The 23,522-nt window shown below is 43.6% G+C and overlaps 1 protein-coding gene across 6 annotated transcripts in view; it reads right to left on the bottom strand.

Moving 5' to 3' along the window:
• Positions 1-23,522, bottom strand: part of LOC132406549 (prostaglandin E2 receptor EP1 subtype-like) — a 34,950-nt gene that overhangs the window by 8,613 nt on the left and 2,815 nt on the right. The window contains exon 1 of one of the 6 annotated variants that reach the window (XM_059992365.1): positions 10,463-10,529. The exons of the other annotated variants lie outside the window; for them this stretch is intronic. The gene's annotated coding sequence lies outside the window, so the exon portion shown is untranslated. Of the gene's footprint in view, positions 1-10,462; positions 10,530-23,522 lie in introns of those variants that run through there. 6 annotated transcript variants of the gene reach the window in all.

Genomic DNA, 23,522 nt, shown 5'->3' with positions numbered 1-23,522 from the left:
GTATGTAGATTCTGAGTGGAGTTGATGAGGAAGTGGTATAAATGGGTACCTGGCGGTCAGTGCAGGCATTGATGGGCTGAAGGGCCTGTTCCCATGCAATTCAGAAGAATGAGAGGTGACAATATCTAATTGCGAGGGGCAGATTTGGAGTGAAAACTGTCCCCGTGGCAGAGATTTCAAAACCTACAGGGCTTGAGACACTCCAAACTCACATCTATACCTTATAGGTATAGGATTTGGAGGCAAATGCACCAACAGCCTCTGTGATCTGTGATTAAGCAGTAAATTCCAAAGGAGCAGGGTAACATGTGAATAGAAAACATGGAGCACAGAACAGTGCAGCACTGAACAGGCCATTCGGCCCACAATGTTGTGCCAACCTTGTTGACAATTCATACAAATGTCCTCCTCCTGTGTATCCTGCACATCCCTCCATTCCCTTCATATTCAAGTGTATCTTAAAAACCTCTTTAAGCTCCACCAAACTGCCTGATTCTCTTATCCATTCCAGGCACCAAGTATTCTCTGCATAGAAACAACTTCCCCCTCTTTTCACCTTTAAACTCCCCCCTTTAACCTTGAAAGAGAAAAGCTTTGGAGGTCTGTGGAGAGTGAGGGTGATGGGATGCCAAAAGAACAACGGGTCAACCGCCCTGCTGTGAGATGCTGTAATCCCATCAAGTCTCTGACCGCGAGATCCAACTGTGTGGTTGGGCCGAAGGATCCATTTCTGCGCTGCGTCTCTTTGTGGGACTACGTGACAGAGTGCAGCATCAGACGCCCGGGGCTTCCTGCTTGAAATGGGATCCACTACCCACTGTGTCGGCTGAATTTCAGAATTACTGTCTCTGAGCATGGCGTGCAGGGGCTGACTTAGTCTGTCACCACCAGCAAGGAAAGGAGCGTTTCGACGCCCTTGGTCTAAGAGCGAGACATCACACATGAGCTGCTCCCACTTTCAGATGAAACTCCTCCAAGTGGAAGTAAGTGTGTGTGCAGACTGACCACTTCACCTCTGGGTTCCTGCCGGGAGATGCTTTGGCTGATCTCAGGCAAGTGCTCCTGACCTGACATCAGCAGGGAGTTGACTCCTGCTTTCCTGTTGACAAACTGCCATTGCAAAGGGCTTCAAACCTGCACTGAATTCCTCAGAAGTATACCGCTCTGAAAAATACATCCTCAGCAATTACTGTGGGAGCTTGTCAGGAAATTCAATCCGACTCATGGCTAGGGAGCACACACAAAATGCTGGAGGAACTCAGCAGGCGAGGCAGCATCTATAGAAATGAATAAACAGTCGACATTTTGGGCCGTGTCTCTTCTTCAGGATTGAGAAGGGCGGGAAAGGCGCCAGAATAATAAGGTTGGGGCAGAGGGCGGGGGAAGGAGGCTAACTGAAAGATATACGGCCACCCAGGCCTGTGAGACACAGGTCAAAGGTCAGAGATTTTAACCCATATGAGGGAAGGGTTATTCGGTTGTTCTCCTCAAACTCACCAACTCCCCCTTCTCAGAATCTATTCCACTGACATCAATATTAATTGGGCAACACAATTACACTGAAACAGGTAGTGAAATGCTTCGTTTGTGTTAACAACTGATACACTCAAAGGAGTGCTGGGAGGAGAGCAGAAGTTTTGCCACGGATTCTGGTGCCCATGATGCTCCGCAGAACAAAACGGAACACAAACACAAGAAAGTCTGCAGACACTGGAAATCCAAAGCAATGCATATAAAATGCTGGAGGAACTCAGCAGGTCAGGCAACATCTGTGGAAATGAACAAACCATTGATGGTTTGAGCCAAGATCTTTCTTCCCAAGAAGCATCACTGCACAACAGTAAAACAAGCCCCATTCCTACCTCCTACCCACACATCTACACAGTAATCTGACTAATGGCTAAACAAGCTTGGAATTAGTCTATTATTGTCACTAATACCGAGATAACATTGATAAGATTTTGTTTGCGAACATTTCCTAACTTTGAGTTAGGAAAATGGAATGCAGAATATCCACTCGGTCAGCACTTTATTGGGTACAGGAGTAGAATCCGGCATGGCTGCTTTTTTAGCAATATTCTCTGTAAATTCTAGAGACTGTGTGCATGAAAATCCCAGGAGATCAGAGTTCCGGAAATATTCAAACCAGCCCATCCGGCACCAACAATCATTTCATAGTCAAAGTCACTAATATCACAGTTATTCCCCATTCTGACGCTTGTTCTGTACAACAGACCCTCTCGACTACATCTGCCTGCTTTTATGCATTGAGTTGCTGCCACCTGATTGGCTGATTAGATATTAGTATCAACGAGCAGGTGTACAAGTGCATCCAATGGCGTGGCTACCAACGATGGTGCTGCAGTTCCAGAAGCAGCGTGCTGCAAGCAGACAAATGAAGCACGAGGGTCACAATGAGGTGAATAAGCAAATCAAACTTTTATCTTCACAGCCTGTGTTGTCTGTTGTGTTGCTGGAAGTAGAGGCACCAGCCAAACATCCTTTATTGGATTCTTGACTACTGACAGTGGCTGGTACAATTACTCCATGTGGTCTCATACCATACGCCACATAACCCACCGCCATTCTTAATGATGTGCAAAGCCTCCCACATCCACTCCAAGGATGCTACCTGGAGCACCATTGTCTCAGTATCACACTGAAAGCAGCGCCTAGCATCATCTCACCATCTCAGGACAAGCGCCTGAATACCCCCACTCAACACTTTAGGAACAGCTTCTTCTCCTCCGCCATCAGATTTCTGAATGGTCCAGGAACCCATGAACACCACCTCACTAATCCTCTTTTGCAGTATTTATTCATTTTTGTAAAATAAATAGTAATAATATTTAGTAAATTAAAGTAATTAAGAATTACTATACATTCTTTTGGTAACTTTTTTATGTCTTAGATTGTACAAAACAATAAATTTGACAATATATGTCAGCAATGATAAACCCGATCCTGGTGATGTGCATTAAAGCAAGATAGTCGTTACCAGGCAGCAACACTCACTGACAAACTCAGAAAAACATAACATGATGCAATGGCAATTCTGAACTTGTCAAACAACATTATCACCACAATTTGCAAGACCCAACATGTTTAAATCTTCATTGGAACAACACAGTCAATTAAATAAAGTGTTCGATCCTTGAGGGCTTTTCTTGTGACAGATTAATAAACATCAATATTAACCCATTTAATATGTACTTCTGGCATTATATGTAATGATCATCAAGGCAGCATAATTAAGAAGGAACTTGGCACGAAACCTCAGAGATTGCAACACCCAGGGCAAGCTATTGGGCCCATTAAGTCCGTACTAGCCATATTGGCATGGAACCCATGAACACTACCTCACTATTTTTTTTTATTTTTGCACTACTTATTTAACTTCAATTCAAAGTATACACACATACATACATACATATATATATATTTTACCGTGCTTTAAGGTCTTTTTCTATTAATATGTATTGCATTGTACCGCTGATGCTAAGTTAACAGGTTTACGACACGTGCTGGTGATAGTAAACCTGATCCCGATTCAGATCCAGTAATAATAATCCATCCAGTGCCATTCCACAAATGACAAATGACTCAGGGTCCAGGGGTTCCCAACCTATGGTTCACAAACCCTTTGCTTAATGGTATTGGTTCATGTTATGAAAAGTGTTGGGAACCCCCGTTTCAGACACTTACCCAGTTCCCTGTCTAATCTGCCCCATTACTCTCCCATCATTGCATCCCAGATCCTAACCACGTATTGTCCGAAAAACCTTCATTCTCAGTAACTCCCTTCATTCCGTTTACAACACTCTTCACTAGTGGAACCATTGTATTCTGAGGCTGCGCCCAGCAAAGCATGCACACATATGCCTGTTAGCTTTATATTACTCCAGTTCAATATTCCAACACACTTTATTTCTGAGAATTAAATCTGCCATCCATCTTCCTCTGCCCCAGCCTTCGAATATCTCTTTGGCACCTACTACCATCCTCACTGTTCCCTATGCCACCACGTTTTGTGCCATCCACAGATTTGGAAATGAGTTTGTGCACATACGTGTTTGGCTCCTCTCCGCACCTTGTGGTATATCAGGCGGCAACCTTTCCATTTATTTAGTTTTTTTACGGGGCCGAGTTACTAGCTCAACACTCAACTCAGCCTGGATGGAAGGGCACGCAAAGAGCCGGCCGGATTTGAAACCAGAAGCACTTGCCTTGAAGTTTGGTGTGGGTGCCACTACACCATTGGCTAGCATTGCCAGTAGTCAGGTCCGACTCAATAACATTCAGTGTGTATAACTGAGAACTGAGTACTAAACCATGGATAACTCCACTGCACAGCTCCCTACAGTTCCAAAAATAATTCTCCACCACACACAATGCACAAATAACTTTTTGCTATTGCTCTGATCCTGGCAAGTTTCTAATCACACAGCTTACAACGCCCTTTATTCTACGGGCTTCTGTTTTATAAGCAAGTCTGCCAGGTGGCACCTTATCAAATGCTTTGTTAAAGTCCGTATGTAAAGCAGATTCTATTCATCAAGCCTTTCTGCTTCTTAATTTAAAAAAACACACTCCAATAAGTTAACTAAGCATGACTTGTCTTAAATAAATCTAGACCTACAAAAAAGCTGGATGAACTCAGCAGGTCGGGCAGCATCCGTTGAAAGGAGCAGTCAATGTTTTGGGTCGAGACCCTTTGTCAGGACTGAAACGTTGACTGCTCCTTTCAACGGATGCTGCCCGACCTGCTGAGTTCATCCAGCTTGTTTGTACATCTTGATTTGACCACAGCATATGCAGAGTACTTTGTGTTAAATAAATCTATGCCAGCTTTCCTGAATTGACACACACTTGTCTAATCAGTTAGAGCTAGTTATACTCCTGATTATTGTTTCTAAAACTTACCCATCAAAGAGATTAAATGGATTGAGGAGTGGTTACTAATTTTATCCTCACACCCTTCTTGGAATAAGTGAGTAATATTTTCTGTTTTCCTGTCTCCAGGAACCAATACTGAATTTGTCAACATTTGAAATAAATTAAGGCAGAGCCATTGTGATTTTCACGGTTATGTGTCTATTTAGGATCATCTTCAATTTAAATGTAAATTGTTTCATCACATGTTTGTCAAGATTTGATTCCAGGTAATGGGTTTGATCTGCTCTTATCTCAATGAAACTGGCCCTTCTCCAATTGACTATGTTCATCTTGGAGCTATCTACTCTCAACCTTGTTACATAATGCTCCATGTTCCCTGTATGCACCCCTGTGAAACCTGATCTACTTACCCTGACTTCTTTCCCAAACGTAAATCCACCAAAGATACAAAAAACAAAACAGCTGAAAGAACTCAATGGGCCAAGCAACATCTGTGGGTGGGGTGGGGAGGGGGCGGTATATGAATGGTGATTTCATTCGCCTCTCTCTATTTCTCTCTAGCACCTGTCTGATCCGTTGAGTTCCTCCAGCAGTTATTTTTTGATCCAGGTTTTTAGCATCTGCAGCCTCTTGAATCGCCACCTCTTTTTTTTGTAAAATTTATAATATAATCAATATAATACACTTCAAAACCACCAACCTCCCCCTTTACCTTGTCAAATGCCTTTTGCAAGTCCATATGTAAACCAGATTCTACTCATCAAACCTTTCTGCTCTCTAACTTAAAAAACACACTCCAATTAGTTAATTATTGCTGGTCACTGTCTCTGTCTAAACTTGGAAAGATGCAGTACCCCATTATCATGTCCCCTACAGATTTGCAGATGCCTATAATTTCCCTGGAGATTTTCTTCTCCTTATCCTTTTTACAAATCAGTAATCCATAGATTAATCCAGCTGTATTATCAGAATCAGGTTTAATATCACCGCCACATATTGTAAAATTTGTTAACTTTGCGGCAGCAGTACAATCCAATGCATGATAAAAGAGAGAAATAGTTGTGAATTACAGTAAGCATATATATATTTTTAAATAGTTAAATTAAATGATCATGCAGAAAATGTGCAATAATGAAGTGGTGAGGTAGTTAGTGTTCACGGTTCGATGTCCATTCAGAAATCAGATGGCTGAGGGGAAGAAGCTGTTCCTGAATCATTGAGTGTGTGTCTTCTGGCTTCTCTACCTCCTTCCTGATGGTAGCAATGAGAAGAGGGCATGTCCTGGGTGGCAGAGGTCCTCCAAGATGGATGCCGCCTTTCAGAGGCCTTGATCCTTAAAAGACATCCTGGATACTATGGAGGCTAGTACCCGTGATGGAGCTGACTAACTTTACAACTCTCTGCAGCTTATTTCGGTCCAGTGCAGTAGCCCACCCCCCACCCCCCCACCACATACCAGACGGTGATGCAGCCAGTCAGAATGCTCTCCATGATACATCTAAGGAAATTTGCGAGTGTTTTTGGTAACATACAAATCTCCTCAAACTTCTAATAAAATATAGCCACTGTCTTGCCTTTTCCATAATGGCATCAATATGTTGGGTCCAGGTTAGAGCCTCAGGGATATTGACACCCAGGAACTTGAAATTGATCACTCTCTCCACATCTATGAGGACTGGCGGCTGTTCCCTCATCTTACTCTTTCTCAAGTCCACAACCGCATTTGCTTTTTAAACAGATGGAGGACGATTGTCATGAGAACTGGCTGGGCAGGCTGAAATTGAGGGATGGTGTAATAGAGTTCTATAGAATTACATGCAAACTGACAGGATCAATAGTCCAATTTTCTTTCTTTTGGTGGAGGTATCAAAAACAAGATGATATAATTTTATGGTGAGAAGGGAAGGGGGGGGGGAGAGGGTAAGTTTTTTTTAACACAGAAGGAAGTCAATATCTGGAGTGTGCTGCCAAAGGAGCTGGTGGAATCAGGTACAATTTCTATCTTTAATAGTCATTTAGCAAGATACTTGAATAAGCAAGCATAAAATGATATGTGTAGATGGGCAGAAAGGTCAGCATGGGTGTGATGGGCCAAAGGGCCTATCTCTGTGGTGTACAGCTCTTTGAGATAGATACTGTTCTTAATTATTAGAGCATAGAACATTGAACAGTACAGGCACTCCAGCCCATGATGTTGTGCCCATCTATATAAACCTACTCTTCGATCAATCTAACCCTCCCCTCCTACACAGCCATCACCCTCCATTTTTTTTACACCCATGTGCCTCTCAAAGAGTCCCTTAAATGTTCCAGTCACTACTACCAACCAGTGCATTCCAGGCCCCCACCTCTCTGACATTTCCCCTCAGCTTTCCTCCACTCTTAGATGTCCTCTGCTATTGGTAATTTCCACCCTGGGAGAAAGGAGCTGGCCGTCCACTCAATCTGTGCCTCTCATAGTCTTATTAAGTTGCTTCTTATCTTCCTTCACTCGAGAAAGACAAGTCCTAGTTCCTACAAAGTCCTACAAAAAATAGTGGGTACAGCCAGTCCATCCCAGGTGAAGCCCTCCCCACAACTGAGCACAGCTACACGGAGCAATGTTGCAGGAAAGCAGCATCCATCATCAGGGACCCTCACCACCCAGGACACGTTCTCCTCTCGCTGCTGCCATCAGGTAGAAGGTACAGGAGCCTCAGGACTCACACCGCCAGGTTCAGAAAAAGTTACTACCCCTCAACCATCAGGCTCTTGAAGTAGAGGGGATAACGTTACTCAACTTCACTTGCCCCACCATTGAACTGTTCTCACAACTTATGGACTCACTTTCAAGGACTCTTCATCACATGTTCTTAATATTTATTGCTTATTTATTATTATTGTGCTGTCTTTACGACAGTTATTTAGTTTATAATATTTTCGCTTAGTAATTCATTCAATAGTATTTTCTAGTTAGAATTAGGAGTGTTTAAAGTATATTCATTGCATGTAAAATATATCGGCATGCGATGACGTCACATCCGGTTTCGCCGCGTCTTGTGGGAAAACACCGGTTTGAAATTAGCGCGAGGGTGGGGCTTTCCACGAGGCTCACCTGAGCAGAAGTTGTTTTGCAGGCATGAGAAATCACAGTGAGAGCAACGCTGTAAGTTAATAGATAATCGATATATTGAACTAAGATGTTAATGCTGATCCTGTTAGAGGTAACGACGGTAGATAATGTTTATGCTTTCGTTAGTTAAAGAGTCGCGGATAGTTTGCATGGAAGTGTATTTAAAGTAGTCAATGGAGCAGGTAAACTCTCCCTGTATACTGCACCTTAGTGTAATGTAGTTATAGTCACCTTTGCAAGTATTTACACTTGAAATGTGATATTAAGGAAGGAACAAATACTGTATCAATCTTGTATTGTTTTATCAACAGTTTTCACCATATGTTAATGTGAAGAGTGAACAGTAAATGGTTAATCTTATTGCGATCTGGTTCTTATTAACTGTGGTTTATCCGGACGTTAAATTCGGCGTTTCGTTACACCCGAAGGAGAACGTTACAATTATTATTAGATTTTTATTTTTTCTCATGCTGAGCCATGGGCTTGGCAAAGCGCACTCATTTCTCAATTGCTATGCGCTTTCAGACCACTTTAGTGCTGCTTAGTACTGTGGCTTTCCAAAGATCTGCATAGATATTACTGTGTGGACCTATTTCTTTAACGTTATCGGGTAGTGACTTTGGGATGGTATCAGTGGTAGAAATTCCAATCAGGACAACGTATACCCAGTTCGTGTACCATTGTCTTTCAATTTCACCTTTTAGTTCAGTATATCTCTGGTGTTTTTCACTTACTGCTTTCAGTAAATTATGTATGTTTGGAATAGAAGCAGAAAACCTACAGCACAATACAGGCCCTTCAGTCCACAAAGCTGTGCCGAACATGTACTTACTTAAGAAATTACTTAGGGTTACCCATAGCCCTCTGTTTTTCTAAGCTCCATGTGCTGTCCAGGAGTCTCATAAAAGACCTTATTGTATCTGTCTCTACCACCATCACCAGCAACTCATTCCATGCAGTCACCACTCTCTGCGTTAAAAACTTACCCCTGACATCTCCTCTGTAACTACTCCCCAGCACCTTAAAACTGTGCCCTCTCTTGCTAGCCGTTTCAGCCCTGGGAAAAAGCCTCTGACTATCCACACAATCAATGCCTCTCATCATCTTATACACCTCTATCAGGTCAGTTCTCGTCCTCCGTTGCTCCAAGGAGAAAAGGCCGAGTTCACTCAAACTATTCTCATAAGGCTTGCTCCCCAATCCAGGCAACACTCTTGTAAGTCTCTTCTGCACCCTTTCTATGGTTTCCACATCCTTCCTGTAATGAGGCGACCAGAACTGAGCACAGTACTCCAAGTGGGGTCTGACCAGGGTCCTATATAGCTGTAACATTACCTTTCAGCTCTTAAATTCAATCCCATGGTTGATGAAGGCCAATACACCATATGCCTTCTTAACCACAGAATCAACCTATGCAGCAGCTTTGAGTGTCCTATGGACCCGGACCCCAAGATCCCTCTGATCCTCCACACTGCCAGGAGTCTTACCATTAATACTATATTCTGCCATCATATTTGACCTACCAAAATCAATCACCTCACACTTATCTGGGTTGAACTCCATCTGCCACTTCTCAGCCCAGTTTTGCATCCTATCAATGTCCCACTGTAACCTCTGACAGCCACACTATCCACAACACCTTCAACCTTTGTGTCATCTGCAAACTTACTTACCCATCCCTCCAATTCCTCATCCAAGTCATTTATAAAAATCACAAAGGGAAGGGGGTCCCAGAACAGATCCCTGAGGCACACCACTGGTGACCGGCCTCCATGTAGAATATGACCCATCTACAACCACACTTTGCCTTCTGAGGGCAAGCCAGTTCTGGATCCACAAAGCAAGGTCCCCTTGGATCCCATGCCTCCTTACTTTCTCAATAAACCTCTCATGGGGTACCTTATCAAATGCCTTGCTGAAATCCATATACACTACATCTACTGCTCTACCTTCATCAATGTATTTGGTCACATCCTCAAGAAATTCAATCAGGCTCGTAAAGCACGACCTGCCTTTGACAAACCCATGCTGACTATTTCTAATCATATTATGCTTCTCCAAATGTTCATAAATTCTGCCTCACAGGATCTTTTCAATCAAATTACCAACCACTGAAGTAAGACTCACTAGCCTATAATTTCCTGGGCTATCTCTACTCCCTTTCTTGAATAAGGGAACAAGATCTACAACCCTCCAATCCTCCGGAACCTCTCCCATCCGCATTGATGATGATGCAAAGGTCATTGTCAGAGACTCAGCAATCTCCTCCCTCACTAGTAGACTGGGGTACATCTCATCGGGTCCCAGAGACTTTATGCTTTCCAAAAGTTCCAGCACATCCTGTTTTTTAATGTCTATATGTTCAAGCTTTTACTCAGTCTGCTGTAAGTCATCCCTACAATCGCCAAGATCCTTTTCCGTAGTGAATACTGAAGCAAAATATTCATTAAGTACCTGAGCTATCTCCTCCGGTTCCATACACACTTTCCTACAGTCACACTTGAATGGCCTGGGTCTTGGGGGATGTGAGGCAGCAGCTCTACTGTCCCAACTTCATTCATCTTCAGAAGCATTTCAAACCAACTCTTTTCAGAGCACAGTTCTGAAGAAGAACAATCCCGTGTGGTGATCAGGAATTGCAGGTGCTGATAGATAACCTTCTGCAGCTTCCAGTTCATATCTCTTGTCATGGAATCCCTGTAAATGTGGTTACCCAGAACAAGAGAAGCACTTTGGTGATCCCACACAGCACAAGATAAACATTTCCCAAGTGAAGAGGGAATTAGTAATTGGCTTAGTAGTAGTATCAGATGTATTGGAGAAGTTTTGTTTGCATGCCTTAAAAACAGTACACCTAGATTTGAGTAACCCAACCCAGAAAGACATAGTTAAAGTACTACAAGTGTTTGTCTACCTTTAAGGAAATTTTCTAATTTGCTGCCTCTTTGTTAAAACTAATCCACTGGAATCTACTTCCTGAATTCCTTTTCCATACTAGAACTGTTCTTGGCATTCCTTATAAACTCACCAGAGGTCTTTCATCACTCCTGCCTAACACTTACAGAGATTTACAGGTGAACCACAGATGGAGACTTTGTTCTCCCTACTCCGAGTATGGAGCACGCTGCTCAGTGATGGAATAGATTCAACAAGAGCTTTCCAAACTGGGGGTGGGGGTGGGGAGAAAAAAAACAACCCTACATAATGATGGGAAAAGAATGGGTGTGTGGGATTGGTTCGCTGGAAGAACTGGGACACGCAGAATTCATTATATGCCATTCCATGTAATGACACAGCTGCAATCAGCCCACAAGTGAAACTGAGCAGGTTGGTGATTGACATGGAATGCAATATACAAGTTAAAACATGAATCAGGTTTCTGCATAAGAACTATTGTCGTTACTTTTCTGGGAAAGCACTGGTTCAAAGGATTAAAAGTCACTCTGAGTTATGATCCAGGACAATACTCGGGATTAAACCTATTGCTTTCCTTTAATGTTTGTCCACATTTCATTAATACAAAATGCTAATCCTGCTTTGCTGTCCACGGATGCTGATTAACTTGCTGACATCCCCTGGATTTTTCACCTTTTATAAGAATATCTAATCTTTTCCTCAGATTTCTTCTACCATTTTGCTCTTCCTATCTCTACAATCAAGACCAGTATCCTCATCCTGGTGAAGGGTCTTGGCCCGAAATTTCAACCGTTTATTTCTCTCCATAAATGCTGCCTGACCCCCAGCATTTTTGTATGCGTTACTCTGGATAACATACAAAATGTGTTATCTGGAGTAGCATTCTTCTTTAGCCAGAGAGTGGTGAATCTGTGGAATTTGTTGCTGAAGGCAGGTGATTGGCGTTGAGAGGGAAATAGATCAGCCATGGTTAATTGCTGATTAACCAGTATTATTAATTGCTTAACCTCATGAAGTTTATTTTGATAGGCTTAGGAATTCTGGGTCATTCCTTAGCGCTTATCATGAGATCCTAGTTTTGAGAATGTTTTGTTGCTGGGTTGAGCCACCGACGTTCTGTTGGAATTCCAATGTACAAACTGTTTGCCTCCTCTACATGCGAGCCTGTCTTTCTCCAAACTTGGGTTCCATCATTGCCAGCGCACACCGTGACATCTTTCAGTGTTTTGCCTAGGCTTATTTGACTAAGTGTACATTTTCTGTTTTATATTGATCTTGTAGGGTGTCCAGAGACATGACATCATGATGCAGGCAGTCTATAAAGATCCTATTCATTGGTCATTCAGGGTGTAGTGGGCTGCAGAGCTTCCTGTACATAAATCATATGCCATGCTTCCTAGTCAACAATTTGGCTATACTTCAGAAGCTTTTCCACTGGCTGCTAGCCACAAAATTCTGAAGGAACTCAACAGTTCAGGCTGCCTGACCTGCTGAGTTCTTCTAGCATTTTGTGTGTTGCTCTGGATTTCCAGGATCTCTTGAGTATATCACCAGCTGCAAAACACCTTGGCCCATCCTAAGGATATGAAAGATGCCACCGTAATGCAAGATCTCCTTTTTCCCACCATCACTTTTCTTTTCTGTTAAGCTCCTTGTTCAGAGAGCACGTTAGCCTGTGTTTTTCAAAATCAAAAAAAACTGCAGATGGTGGAAATCCAAAACAAACAGATCCCCAAATGCCCAACAGGTCCAGCAGCATCTATGGAAAAAGAAACTTTTCCAGTCGGGGACCCTTCATCAGGTTCTGACAAATGTTCTCTAAAGTAAGACTCTGATCTGAAAACTTGACTCTGTTTCCCTTCTCACAGATGCCACCTGGCTGCTGAGTATTTCTGGAATTTTCTGTGTTTCTGCTAGGCTGTGTTCATCATGAAGGTATTCAAACCGGAAGAATGTTTCAAGTGCTTTCAATTTTATTTCTGGATTTCTCACTTTTACTATTTCAAAGTGTGGTGAACTATGTGTCTGTCTGGACATGCCCCCTGCTGAATGCTCCTGTGGCTCCTCCCACAGACCCCTGTATAAAGGCGATCTGAGGCCTGACGCTCGGCCTCAGTCTCCAGGACGTAGTATGATGGACACTCACTCCTGGTTCCTTCTTCCAGTCAATAAAAGCCGATATCTCGCCTTACGTCTCAGTGTGAGTTATTGATGGTGCATCACAAAGTAAATTCGAGTCAAAGTAAGTTTAATAAAGAAGTCCATATGTGTTATCATATACCTCCTTCAAATTAATTTACTAGCTGGCATTCACAGGAAAATGAAGCAGTACAATAGAATTTATGAAAAGCTCTACGTGAACTAAGACAAAGTGCAAAAAGATGTAAATTTTAAAAATAAATAATACTGAGAACGTGCCTTGTAGAGTCCTTGAAAGTGAGTCCATAGGTTGTGAAATCAGTTTAGTGTTGAGTTGATTGAAGTTATCCACTCTGGTTCAGAAACCTGATGGCTGTAGGGTAATAACTGTCCCTGAACCTGGTGCTACAGGACCTCAGGTTCCTGCACCTCCTTCCCGATGGCAGCAGGGAGAAGAGAGCGTGGCCTGGATGTTGGGGTCCCTGACGATGGATGTTGGCTTCTTGTGGCAGTAACCTTTGTAGAAGTGCTCAGTGCTGGGGAGGGCTTTGCCTGTGATGGACTGGGCTGTATCTATTACTTTCTGTAATTGTTTTTTTTATTCCTGGGCATTGTGTTTTCCTATCAGGCTGTGATGTTCCATGTGTTTTTTTTTTTGTGTAAATACCTAATACAATAAAATTTCTTCTCCTCTCATACTGATAGGGCTCCCAGTGACATCAGCCACTCCCTTTAAAGGATGTTTGGAGGAAACATCTTTGGTGAGGTTGAAAGGGGCTGCCCCCTCCCGGTGGCCAGTGGTAACTGCACCCTGCTGATGTGAGAATGGTAAAGAAACCAATGGTGTGTGTGCTTCATTGGAGGAAGGAGTCTACCCCGAGTTACCGGCCATAGCAGTTGCCATACTGCCAGTATGAAAAGGTGTAAGCACCTGCCAGGGGTCAGGGTCGATGGTAGGGCTGATTTGTGGTGAGATTGGACAATTGGGATTCAGGGCCTTGAAAGTGGTATCCGAGTCATATCCGGCAATCCCAACACACAGAACATACAACATTATCATTTTGATCCACTTATGCCTCACACACTCCAAGCCATCAAACAGTATCACAATCCTCCTGACCACTTCAAAGTCTACTTATAGGAGGCGGGAGGCAAACCTTGCACTGTGGGACTGTTCCCCAGTATGATGAAATGGATTCTTGTCTTCAATCTGCTCTGCTGTGAGCTTGTTCCTTAAGGACATCCTCTCTAAATGTAACACTGTATTGCATTCTGTTACTCTGTATCTGTAGAACCTCAGTGCACTGTTGCAATGCATGAACAGCATGCTAGACAGAGGATAATAATAACACCAGTTTATCAAATTTACCAACTTTCATTGCTCAGAACCGATAAACTCAAAATTAATCAAAAGCCCAGTGTCTGTTCTTCTGATTTGTATGAGGGCATGTGCGTGTTTGCTGTGTGTCTGTGACTGTGAATGGATATTTGTGTTTTTGTGTGTCAGAGTTTGCATTCATGCATGGAATTTGTATGTAGGTTTTCTACACCAGGGCCTGGGGAGAAAGATAAGTGAGTAACAGTCAGGAGAGGGAAGAGCAAGAGTCAGAGGCTAGAGAGTACCCCTGTGGCTGTACCCTTTCACAATAAGTACTCCTGCTTGAGTACTGTTGGGGGGGGGGGGGAACAGCCTACCTGGGGGAAGCGACAGTGGTCATGCCTGTGGCACAGAGTCTGCCCCTGTGGCTCAGAAGGGAGGAAAAGGAAGAGGAAGGCAGCAGTGATAGGGGTCTCTATAGTTAGGGAGTCAGACAGGCGATTCTGTAGACTCAGGAAAGGAACGCGGATGGTAGTTTGCCTCCCAGTTGCTAGGGTCCGGGATGTTTCTGATCGTGTACAAGATATCCTGTGGTGGGAGGGAGAACGGCCAGAGGTTGTGATACATATTGGTACCAACGACACAGGCAGGAAAAGAGAGGAGGTCCTGAAAGAAGACTACGGGGTTAGGAAGGAAGTTGAGAGGCAGGACCACAAAGGTAGTAATCTCGAGATTACTGCCTGTGCCACGTGACAGTGAGAATAGGAATAGAGAGAGGTGAGGGATAAATGTGTGGCTGAAGGATTGGAGCAGGAGGCAGGGATTCAGATTTTTGGATCACTGGGACCTCTTTTGGGGCAGGAGAGACCCATACAAAGAACACTGAGGCTACCTACAAGAAGGGTCAGAGCCGTCTCTATTTCCTGAGGAGACTGAGGTCCTTTAACATCTGCCGGATGATGCTGAGGATGTTCTATGGGCTGTGGTGGCCAGTGCTATCATGTTTGCTGTTGTGTGCTGGGGCAGCAGGCTGAGGGTAGCAGACACCAACAGAATCAACAAACTTAATCGTAAAGCTATTGATTTTGTGGGGGTGGAACTGGACTCTCTGACGGTGGTGTCTGAAAAGAGGATGCTATCCAAGTTGCATGCCATCTGGGACAATGACTCCCATCCACTCCATAATGTACTGGTTAGGCACAGGAGTACATTCAGCCAGAGACTCATTCCACCGAGATGTAACACTGAGCGTCATAGGAAGTCATTCCTACCTGTGGCCATCAAACTTTACAACTCTTCCCTAGGAGTGTCAGACACCCTGTGCCAATAGGCCGGTCCTGGACTTATTTCCACCAGGCATGATTAACATTATTATTTAACTATTTATGGTTTTATATTGCCATATTTCTTCACTATTCTTGGTTGGTGCAGCTGTAACAAAACCCAATTTCCCTTGGGACCAATAAAGTATGTCTGTCTGTCTGTCTATACAAAAAGGACGGGTTGCACTTGAATCCCAGGGGAACCAATATCCTGGCGGGCAGGTTTGCTAAGACTAATGGGAGAGTTTAAACTAGGGGAGGTGGGAACTAAACTGAAGAGAAGGAGGAAAGGGAGATTGGCTCAGAAATAGGGAAAGTTTGGAGAATGTGTGAGAGGGAGGATAGGCAGGTGATAGAGAAGGGACGCATTCAGACCGATGGTTTGAAATGTGTCTGTTTTAATGCAAGGAGTATAATGAACAAAGCTGATGAGCTTAGAGCGCAAATCAGTACTTGGAGCTATGATGTTGTGGCCATTACAGAGACTCGGATGGCTCAGAGGCAGGAATGGTTACTTTGAGTGCCAAGTTTTAGATGTTTCAGAAAGGACAGGGAGGGAGGCAAAAGAGGTGGGGACGTGTCAATCAGAGATTGTGTCACGGCTGCAGAAAAGGCTGAATTCATGGAGGGATTGTCTATGGTGTCTATGTGGGTGGAAGTTAGGAACAGGAAGGGGGTCAATAACTTTTCTGGGTGTTTTTTATAGACCACCCAATAGTAACAGGGACATCGAGGAGCAGATAGGAAGACAGATACTGGAAAGGTGTAATAATAACAGGGTTGTCGTCGTGGGAGTTTTTAATTTCCCAAAAGTCAATGGGTATGTCCCTAGAGCGAGGGGTTTAGATGGGGTGGAGTTTGTTAGGTGTGTTCAGGAAGGTTTCTTGACACAATTTGTAGATAAGCCTACAAGAGGAGAGGCTGTACTTGATCTGGTATTGGGAAATGAACCTGGTCAGGAGTCAGATCTCTCAGTGGGAGAGCATTTTGGAGATAGTGATCATAATTCTGTCTGCTTTACAATAGTATTGGAAAGGGATAGAAACAGTCAAGTTAGGAAAGCATTTGATTGGAGTAAGGGGCAATAAGGGGCTATCAGGCAGGAACTTAGAAGCATAAATTGGGAACAGATGTTCCCAGGGAAATGTACAGAAGAAATGTGGCAAATGTTCAAAGGGTATTGCATGGAATTCTGTATAGGTACATTCCAAAGAGACAGGGAAAGGATGGTAGCATACAGGAACCGTGGTGTACAAAGGCTGTTGTAAATCTTGTCAAGAAAAAAAGAAGAGCTTACAAAAGGTTCAAAAAAACTAGGTAATGATAGAGATCTAGAGGATTATAAGCCTAGCAGGAAGGAGCTTAAGAAATAAATTAGGAGAGCCAGAAGGGGCCATGAGAAGGCCTTGGCAGACAGGATTAAGGAAAACTCCAAGGCATTCTACAAGTATTAAATGCAAGAGGATAAGATGTGAGAGTCTAGGACAAATCAAGTGTGACAGTAGAAAAGTGTGTATGGAACCGGAGGAGATAGCAGAGGTACCTATTGAGTATTTTGCTTCAGTTTTCACTACGGAAAAGGATCTTGGCTATTGTGGGGATGACTTACAGCAGACTGAAAAGCTTGAGCATGTAGATAGTAAGAAAGAGGATGTGCTGGAGGTTTTGGAAAGCATCAAGTTGGATAAGTGATGGGGACTGAAAGATATGTACCCCAGGCTACTGTGGGAGGCAAGGGAGGAGATTGTTGAGCCTCTCGCGATGATCTTTGCATCATCGATGGGGACAGGAGAGGTTCTGGAGGATTGGAGGGTTGTAAATGTTGTTCTTTTATTCAAGAACGGGAGAAGAGATAGCCCAGGAAATTATAGACCAATTAGTCTTACCTCAGTGGTTGGTAAGTTGATGGAGTTCCTGGGATGCAGGAATTATGAACATTTGGAGAGGCATAATATGATTAGTAGTAGTCAGCATGGCTTTGTCAAAGGCAGGTCATGCCTTACGAGACAGATTGAATTTTTTGAGGATAGATTGAATTTTTTGAGGATGTGGCTAAACACATTGATGAAGGTAGAATAGTAGATGTAGTGTATATGGATTTCAGCAAGGCATTTGACAAGGTACCCCATGCAAGGCTTATTGAGAAAGTAAGGAGGCATGGGATCCAATGGGACATTGCTTTTTGGATCCAGAATTGGCTTGCTCACAGAAGGCAAAGAGTTGTTGTAGACTGGTCATATTCTGCATGGAGGTCAGTCCCCAGTGGTGTGCCTCTGGGATCTGTTCTGGGGCCCCTACTCTTCTTGCTTTTTTATAAATGACCTGGATGAAGAAGTGGGTTAGTAAATTTGCTCTTGACACAAAGATTGGAGGTGTTATGGATAGTGTGCAGGGCTATCAGAGGTTACAGTGGGACATTGATAGGATTCAAAACTGGGCTGAGAAGTGGCAGATGGAGTTTAACCCAGATAAGGGTGAAGTGGTTCATTTTGGTAGGTCAAATATGATGACAGAATATAATATTAATGGTGAGACTCTTGGCAGTGTGGAGGATCAGAGGGATCTTGGGGTCTGAGTCAATAGGACACTCAAAGCTGCTGCACAGGTTGACTCTGTGGTTAAGAAAGTATAAGGTTCATTGGCCTTCATCAATCATGGAATTGAATTTAGGAGCCGAGAGCTAATGTTGCAGCTACATAGGACCCTGGTCAGGCCCCACTTGAAGTCCTATGCTCATTTCTGGTCACCTCACTACAGGAAGGATGTGGAAACCATAGAAAGGGTGCAGAGGAGATTTACACGGATGTTGTCTGGATTGGGGAACATGCCTTATGAGAATAGGTTGAATGAACTTGGCCTTTTCTCCTTGGAGCAATGGAGGATAAGAGGTGGCCTGATGTAGGTGTATAAGATGATGAGAGGCATTGATCGTGTGGATAGTCAGAGGCTTTTTCCCAGGGCTGAAATGGCTAGCACAAGAGGACACAGTTTTAGGGTCCTTGGAAATAGGCACAGAGGATATGTCAGGGATAAGTTTTTTACGCAGAGATTGGTGAGTGCATGGAATGGGCTGTCAGCGATGGTGGTGGAGGCAGATACAATAGGGTCTTTTAAGAGACTCCTGGACAGGTATATGGAGCTCAAAAAACTTGAGGACTTTGGGTAACCCTAGGTAATTTCTAATGTAAGGACATGTTCGGCACAGCTTCATGGGCCGAAGGGCCTGTATTGTGCTGTAGGTTTTCTGTTTCCATGTTTCTGTGTGTGAGTATGTGTGAATGTATATGTGTGCATGACTGTATAAGTGTGTGCCTGTGTGCGTGATTATGTGTGCATGTGTGTGAGAGAGTGAGAAAGAGAGTGTGTGTATGAGTGAGAGTATGTGCGTGTGTGTGTGTGTGTGTGTGTGTGTGTGTGTGTGTGTGTGTGCGTGCGTGCGTGCGTGTGTGTGTGTGTGTGTGTGCGTGTGTGTGTGTGGTGTGTGTGTGCGTGTGTGTGTGTGTGTGTGTGTGTGCGTGTGTGTGTGTGTGTATCTGTGTCTGTACACTTTCTGGAATATCTGGTAATCAATCTCTGGAATATACAGAATCAGAATCAGGTTTAATATCACCAACATATATTGTGAAATTTGTTAGCTTTACGGCAACAGTACAATGCAATACATGATAAATAAATAAATATAGGTAAAAAACTGAATTACAGTAAGTATATTTCTGTCTATTAAATAGTTAAGTTAAAGTAAATATTGCCAAAAAAAAACAGAAATAAAAAAGTAATGAGCTAATGGTCCTGGGTTCAATGTCCTTTTATAATTCACAGACATTCGGAAAAGCCATAAAATTCTGCGAGAACTCAGAGGCCCTTTCCTTACTCGGTCTTCTGGTATGAATAAGCTCTGTGTTTATTTTTGTTTCGTGATAAGTTCCGTTTCATACTCCTATCAGTAAGCACCACAGCACTGGCACGGGGCTTATCGCTATAATCTAGAAGTTATTTTGATTTTTCCCTGAATTTATTTATTAGCCAATGATTAATTACTGATTCTTCATCTGCCTCTTGTGGTTTTTGTTCATTTTTGCAATAAAATGAATTATACGTGTCCGCAAATATGCTTCCTGGAATGTGGAGTTGGTGTACATTGGACCTAAAGAAGTGGCTAGAAAAGTCAACTTTACCACTCCTGTCTCCAATTCCACCTGCAATCTTTCCAAATGTACTGCTCTCCACTCTCTCCACACTAATCCCAACTCCACCATCAAACCTGCAGATAAGGGGAGGGGGTTGCTGTAGTAGTCTGGAGGAATTACCTCTACCTTGCTGAGACCAAGCGACAACTGTGTGACAGCTCCTCTTACTTACCCCTCAAACAGGAGCCCACTAAGGAGCACCAGGCTATTGCCACCTGCAGGATCACTGACCTTATTAACTCTCAGGATTTTCCATCCTCTGCCAGCAACCTCATAGTTCCCTTACAACTCACACCTCCCATTTCCGCCTCCTGACCAAAATCCACAAACTTGCCTGTCCAGGTAGACCCATTGTTTTAGCTTGTTCTTTCCCATCTGAATTCATACCTGCATACCTTGACACTGTTTTATTCCCCCCCACCCCCGGTTCAGTACCTTCCTACCTACATCTACAACACATTACACACTCTATATCATTTCAATGACTTCAAGATCCCTGGCCCTGGTTGCCTCATTTTCACCATGGACTTCCAGCCCTTATGGACCTTTATTCCCCCCCCCCCCATTAGAAGGGCCTTAAAGCTCTCTGCTTCTGTTCCCCTCCACCGCCACTCTCCTCCATCTGGCAGAACTGAGCTTCAATGTCAATAATTTCTCTGTTGGCTCTCCCACTTCCTTTAAAGCAAAGATGTATCCACGGGCACTCGCACGGGTCCCAGCTATGCCTGCCTTTTGTCGGCCATGTGGAACTGTCTACACTGGTATCACTCCTCAACTTACCCTACGCAATATTGACAACTGCATTGGGGCAGCTCCCTGCACCCATGCTCAGCTCGTTGACCTCATCAACTTCCACCCTACCTTCAAATTTACCTAGTCCATTTCTGACACCTCCCTCTCGGGAAACAATTTATCTACTGATATCTTTTACAAACCCACTGACTCTCACAGCTTCCTGGACTACACCTCTTCCCACCCTGTTGCTTGTAAACATGCCATCCCCTTCTTTCAGGCCCTCCATCTGCTCTCAGGATGAGGCTTTTCATTCCAGACCTAATGAGATATCCTCCTTTTTCAAAGAAAGGAGTTTTCTTTCCTCCACCAACAATACTACCCTCACCTGCATCTCTTCCATTTCACCCATCCCATTCTCCTGCCATCCTATCAGGGATAGGATCCCGCTTGTCCTCACCTATGCTACCTTCTGCAACTAGCACATAATTCTCCATAACTTCCATAATGGGATCCTACTACCGAGCACATCTTTCCTTCCCCTCCACTTCCCACTTTCCTCCAGGATCTCTCCCCACATGACTATCCCTCCCCACTGATCTCCCTCCTGGTTCTTAGCCTTGCAAGTGGAACAAGTACCAGACCTGTTCCCTCACTATGATTCAGGGGCCCAAACAACCCTTCCATGTGAGGCAGCTTTCCAGTAATTGCCACCCCCTTCACCATTCCCATTTCAGCTGCCCAGCTCTTTACTTCACCCCTCCCCCTCACCCATCGCCTACCATCTTGTCCTTCTTCCTTCCCCCCCCCCACCCCCACCTTCTTACTCTAACTTCTCACTCTTCCAGTCCTGATGAAGAGTCTCGGCCCAAATCATCAACTGTTTACCCTTTTCCATCAATGCTGCCTGGCCTGCTTAGTTCCTCCAGCATTTTTAGTGTGTGTTGTTAGTTTGAAAATGTTATTGTCTGAAGCTTAAGATGGGAAATTATAAAATAAATTATTAGACTATAAGAAATAGGAGCAGAATTAGGCCATTTGGTCCTTCGAGTCTGCTCCACCACTTCATCATGGCTGATTGATTTTCCCTCTCAATTCCATCCTCCCGCCTTCTCCCCAAAGCCTTTCAAACCCTGGCTTATGAACCTGCAATATATTTATTGTGTGTGTTCGGTGGGTGATGTGTATCTGTGTTTGTTCTTTGGATTGAGCTATGCAAGTAGTTTATGTACGTACTTTGTATCTGAGTAGCTTTGCTTTGTGCGTGTGTGTGTTTATGCTCACCTTCAGTTGTGTTGCTATCCGACTGTACATACAGACAACCAAAGGAAACCACATTCCTCCGGACCACGGCACACCCACAATACATACAGCAGATCACACACAGGACGTAAAACAAAACTGCATTAGAAGGCATGGATCAAAGTGTTTGAAGGCTCTGAAGTTTAGAAGAATGAGGGGTATCTCATTGAAATCTATCAAATATTGAAAGGCCTATACGGAGTGAATGTAGTGAGGATGTTTTTAATAATAGGGGAGTCCAGGACCAGTGGGCACAGGCTCAGAGTAGAAAGATGTACCTTTAGAACAGAGATGAGAAGGAATTTCTTTAATCAGATGGTGATAAATCTGTGGATTTTTTTGCCACTTATGGCTGTGGGCCAAGTCTTTAGGTACATTTAAAGAGTTTCCTGACTAGCAAGGGTGTCAAGGGTTGCAGAGAGAAGGCAGGAGAACAAGGTTGAGAGAGATAATAGATAATTAGATTTTGAAGCATTTATTCCACCAATTCAACATGCTCTGATTAAATTAATTCTTCCTTATCTCTGTTCTAAAGGGACGTCCTTCAATTCTAAGGCTGCGCTCTCTGGTTTTAGACTCCTCCACCATAGGGAACATCAACTCTATGTCCACGCTATCTAGGCCTTTCAATATTTGATAAGTTTTAATGAGATGACCCAGAGTCTTCTAAACTCTAGTGAGTACAGGCCTAGAGCCGTCAAACACTCCCTATACATCATTCACCCTTTAATTCCCAGGATTGACCCTGTGAGCCTGCTCTGGACCCTCTCCAACGCCAGCTCACTCTTTCTCAGACACGGAACCTAAAATTGCTCACTAAGTTCCCAGTGCCGTCAGTCTTATAAAGCTTCAGTTCAACACAATGGTCAGCCTGAACTAAAGTTAACCAAGATAACTTATCTCGTACACTAAAGATGAATCTAGCATTTTATTTGCTTTTCCTGCACTCTGGAACTGCAGCGCTGTAATCTCTATTCTGACCACAGTGTGCTTATGTGCGGAGTGATCTGTCTGGATGGCATACAAACTCAATGAAATTGTTTTACCATCTTTGTCCTGTTTATTTATTTACATTGATGCTCTGTTCTGTTACTGCAAAACAATACACTTCATGCCGAATCAGATTGTGATCCTGCACCTCAGTAGTCTGGCAATGCTAAAGTAATACTGTACAAGACAGTGTAGGACACTTCGGCTCCATTTTAAGCGCCTCCTGTCCCTGCCACGTTCACGGTCTTCTGCCACTGTACCCCATCCACTTCAGGGTTTGACATGTTGTGCATTCTGCACACCACTGTGGTAACACATTGTTATTTCAGCTACTGTCACCTTCCTGTTAGTTTGAACTAGCCTGCGCGCTCTCCGCTAACCACTCGCAAGGCACTTTCGCCCACAGAACTGGATGTTTCTTTTTTCATTTTTCCCACCCGATAGTTCAGCAGCTTTTGAGATACTCAAACCAACCCGTCTAGCACCAACAATCATTCCACAGTTAAAGCCACTTAGATTACATTTCTTCCCCATCCTGATGTTTGGTCTGAACAACACCTAAAGCCCTTGACCATGTGTTCATGCTTTCATGCATTGAGTTGCTGCCA

Source organism: Hypanus sabinus, chromosome 16 (genome assembly GCF_030144855.1).
Source record: "Hypanus sabinus isolate sHypSab1 chromosome 16, sHypSab1.hap1, whole genome shotgun sequence".
Taxonomy (NCBI): Eukaryota; Metazoa; Chordata; class Chondrichthyes; order Myliobatiformes; family Dasyatidae; genus Hypanus; species Hypanus sabinus.
This window is presented reverse-complemented; position numbering and strand designations above follow the sequence as displayed.